Raw genomic sequence first — 5,000 nt, forward strand, 5'->3', positions numbered from 1 at the left:
CTTATATCTCCGTAAGTAAGGGTCTGACGGTCTTGGACACCTTTAGCAAAAAGTTGCGCCCTATCGAATGGAACATTTCACTAGAACACCACGAAACGATCCGACCACTCCTTCGACCTGTTTTGGGGTTTTGCAGTTTTCCATGGGGTATTTTGTATGGGGAAAACCGACCCATGCCCGTATCTCCGTACCTAAGCGTCTGACGGTCTTGGACCCCTTTAGATAAAAGTTGCATTCCGTCGAGCTGAACATTTCACTAGAACATCGCGAAACGATCCGAGGCCTCCTTCTGGGAGTTTTTGGGGTCCGAAGGTTTTCTGGGACTTTGTCTCTGGAGCAACATTTCTGAAGCTCGGCACGAGCAACCACGCACGTGTCTTATATCTCCGTAAGTAAGGGTCTGACGGTCTTGGACACCTTTAGCAAAAAGTTGCGCCCTATCGAATGGAACATTTCACTAGAACACCACGAAACGATCCGACCACTCCTTCGACCTGTTTTTGGGTTTTGCAGTTTTCCATGGGGTATTTTGTATGGGGAAAACCGACCCATGCCCGTATCTCCGTACCTAAGCGTCTGACGGTCTTGGACCCCTTTAGGTAAAAGTTGCATTTCGTCGAGCTGAACATTTCACTAGAACATCGCGAAACGATCCGACGACTCCTTCTGGGAGTTTTTGGGGTCCGAAGGTTTTCTGGGACTTAGTCTCTGGAGCAACATTTCTGAAGCTCGGCACGAGCAACCACGCACGTGTCTTATATCTCCGTAAGTAAGGGTCTGACGGTCTTGGACACCTTTAGCAAAAAGTTGCGCCCTATCGAATGGAACATTTCACTAGAACACCACGAAACGATCCGACCACTCCTTCGACCTGTTTTGGGGTTTTGCAGTTTTCCATGGGGTATTTTGTATGGGGAAAACCGACCCATGCCCGTATCTCCGTACCTAAGCGTCTGACGGTCTTGCACCCCTTTAGGTAAAAGTTGCATTTTGTCGAGCTGAACATTTCACTAGAACATCGCGAAACGATCCGACGACTCCTTCTGGGAGTTTTTGGGGTCGGAAGGTTTTCTGGGACTTAGTCTCTGGAGCAACATTTCTGAAGCTCGGCACGAGCAACCACGCACGTGTCTTATATCTCCGTAAGTAAGGGTCTGACGGTCTTGGACACCTTTAGCAAAAAGTTGCGCCCTATCGAATGGAACATTTCACTAGAACATCACGAAACGATCCGACCACTCCTTCGACCTGTTTTTGGGTTTTGCAGTTTTCCATGGGGTATTTTGTATGGGGAAAACCGACCCATGCCCGTATCTCCGTACCTAAGCGTCTGACGGTCTTGCACCCCTTTAGGTAAAAGTTGCATTTCGTCGAGCTGAACATTTCACTAGAACATCGCGAAACGATCCGACGACTCCTTCTGGGAGTTTTTGGGGTCGGAAGGTTTTCTGGGACTTAGTCTCTGGAGCAACATTTCTGAAGCTCGGCACGAGCAACCACGCACGTGTCTTATATCTCCGTAAGTAAGGGTCTGACGGTCTTGGACACCTTTAGCAAAAAGTTGCGGCCTATCGAATGGAACATTTCACTAGAACACCACGAAACGATCCGACCACTCCTTCGACCTGTTTTGGGGTTTTGCAGTTTTCCATGGGGTATTTTGTATGGGGAAAACCGACCCATGCCCGTATCTCCGTACCTAAGCGTCTGACGGTCTTGGACCCCTTTAGGTAAAAGTTGCATTCCGTCGAGCTGAACATTTCACTAGAACATCGCGAAACGATCCGACGCCTCCTTCTGGGAGTTTTTGGGGTCCGAAGGTTTTCTGGGACTTAGTCTCTGGAGCAACATTTCTGAAGCTCGGCACGAGCAACCACGCACGTGTCTTATATCTCCGTAAGTAAGGGTCTGACGGTCTTGGACACCTTTAGCAAAAAGTTGCGCCCTATCGAATGGAACATTTCACTAGAACACCACGAAACGATCCGACCACTCCTTCGACCTGTTTTGGGGTTTTGCAGTTTTCCATGGGGTATTTTGTATGGGGAAAACCGACCCATGCCCGTATCTCCGTACCTAAGCGTCTGACGGTCTTGGACCCCTTTAGATAAAAGTTGCATTCCGTCGAGCTGAACATTTCACTAGAACATCGCGAAACGATCCGAGGCCTCCTTCTGGGAGTTTTTGGGGTCCGAAGGTTTTCTGGGACTTTGTCTCTGGAGCAACATTTCTGAAGCTCGGCACGGGCAACCACGCACGTGTCTTATATCTCCGTAAGTAAGTGTCTGACGGTCTTGGACACCTTTAGCAAAAAGTTGCGCCTTATCGAATGGAACATTTCACTAGAACACCACGAAACGATCCGACCACTCCTTCGACCTGTTTTGGGGTTTTGCAGTTTTCCATGGGGTATTTTGTATGGGGAAAACCGACCCATGCCCGTATCTCCGTACCTAAGCGTCTGACGGTCTTGGACCCCTTTAGGTAAAAGTTGCATTCCGTCGAGCTGAACATTTCGCTAGAACATCGCGAAACGATCCGACGACTCCTTCTGGGAGTTTTTGGGGTCCGAAGGTTTTCTGGGACTTAGTCTCTGGAGCAACATTTCTGAAGCTCGGCACGAGCAACCACGCACGTGTCTTATATCTCCGTAAGTAAGGGTCTGACGGTCTTGGACACCTTTAGCAAAAAGTTGCGTATAACTATCCTCGTCAATACTCTCGAACACTGTAACTCGATCCGACCACTCCTTGGTATACTTTTGTGGGTTGCCAGTTTCGGTTGGGACTTAGTCTCTGGAGACCAAATTCTGAAGCTCGGCGTGGGTACCGACTTTTCGTGCACGTCCGAGGGCCTCGAGCGCCCCGAGAACCCGGACCTTCAGGATTTTTGCCATTTTTGGGGGTGCACAAAAGTGTTCGTAATCAACCTCGGATTGTACTTTTCATCATCTAGGGGCACCGTAGGGACCGAAAAAAGTGGTTTCGCATGATAGTCCACCTCGACCCATGTCGACCCTTGCGCGACCCCGACCTTCAGGATTTTGCTCTACGGAAGGGGGTCTACTTGTGCGCAACCCCGACCTTCAGGATTTTGCTCTACGGAAGGGGGTGCACAAAAGTGTTCGTAATCAACCTCGGATTGTACTTTTCATCATCTAGGGGCACCGTAGGGACCGAAAAAAGTGGTTTCGCATGATAGTCCACCTCGACCCATGTCGACCCTTGCGCGACCCCGACCTTCAGGATTTTGCTCTACGGAAGGGGGTGCACAAAAGTGTTCGTAATCAACCTCGGATTGTACTTTTCATCATCTAGGGGCACCGTAGGGACCGAAAAAAGTGGTTTCGCATGATAGTCCACCTCGACCCATGTCGACCCTTGCGCGACCCCGACCTTCAGGATTTTGCTCTACGGAAGGGGGTGCACAAAAGTGTTCGTAATCAACCTCGGATTGTACTTTTCATCATCTAGGGGCACCGTAGGGACCGAAAAAAGTGGTTTCGCATGATAGTCCACCTCGACCCATGTCGACCCTTGCGCGACCCCGACCTTCAGGATTTTGCTCTACGGAAGGGGGTCTACCCTTGCGCGACCCCGACCTTCAGGATTTTGCTCTACGGAAGGGGGTGCACAAAAGTGTTCGTAATCAACCTCGGATTGTACTTTTCATCATCTAGGGGCACCGTAGGGACCGAAAAAAGTGGTTTCGCATGATAGTCCACCTCGACCCATGTCGACCCTTGCGCGACCCCGACCTTCAGGATTTTGCTCTACGGAAGGGGGTCTACTTGTGCGCAACCCCGACCTTCAGGATTTTGCTCTACGGAAGGGGGTGCACAAAAGTGTTCGTAATCAACCTCGGATTGTACTTTTCATCATCTAGGGGCACCGTAGGGACCGAAAAAAGTGGTTTCGCATGATAGTCCACCTCGACCCATGTCGACCCTTGCGCGACCCCGACCTTCAGGATTTTGCTCTACGGAAGGGGGTCTACTTGTGCGCAACCCCGACCTTCAGGATTTTGCTCTACGGAAGGGGGTGCACAAAAGTGTTCGTAATCAACCTCGGATTGTACTTTTCATCATCTAGGGGCACCGTAGGGACCGAAAAAAGTGGTTTCGCATGATAGTCCACCTCGACCCATGTCGACCCTTGCGCGACCCCGACCTTCAGGATTTTGCTCTACGGAAGGGGGTCGACTTGTGCGCAACCCCGACCTTCAGGATTTTGCTCTACGGAAGGGGGTGCACAAAAGTGTTCGTAATCAACCTCGGATTGTACTTTTCATCATCTAGGGGCACCGTAGGGACCGAAAAAAGTGGTTTCGCATGATAGTCCACCTCGACCCATGTCGACCCTTGCGCGACCCCGACCTTCAGGATTTTGCTCTACGGAAGGGGGTCTACTTGTGCGCAACCCCGACCTTCAGGATTTTGCTCTACGGAAGGGGGTGCACAAAAGTGTTCGTAATCAACCTCGGATTGTACTTTTCATCTTCTAGGGGCACCGTAGGGACCGAAAAAAGTGGTTTCGCATGATAGTCCACCTCGACCCATGTCGACCCTTGCGCGACCCCGACCTTCAGGATTTTGCTCTACGGAAGGGGGTGCACAAAAGTGTTCGTAATCAACCTCGGATTGTACTTTTCATCATCTAGGGGCACCGTAGGGACCGAAAAAAGTGGTTTCGCATGATAGTCCACCTTGACCCATGTCGACCCTTGCGCGACCCCGACCTTCAGGATTTTGCTCTAGGAAGGGGTCCTCTCTGTACAAGGTTTAGGGGTACATTTTCACCCAAAAACCACTATCGCTCAACCGAAACAACTCCTCGACATGTGTCTTCTCTGTGAATTTGGCCCCGATCTGACGAGTAGTTTTCGAGATATGCCCCTCTGAAGGTACATATTGGGACTTAGCCGATTTTCACCCATTGCGGTGTCTATGGGGTGTTGGGAATCGCTCTACCGACCAGCCGGTTGGAGATATCGAGTTGCGG

Source organism: Anopheles nili (assembly GCF_943737925.1).
Source record: "Anopheles nili chromosome X unlocalized genomic scaffold, idAnoNiliSN_F5_01 X_unloc_8, whole genome shotgun sequence".
Taxonomy (NCBI): Eukaryota; Metazoa; Arthropoda; class Insecta; order Diptera; family Culicidae; genus Anopheles; species Anopheles nili.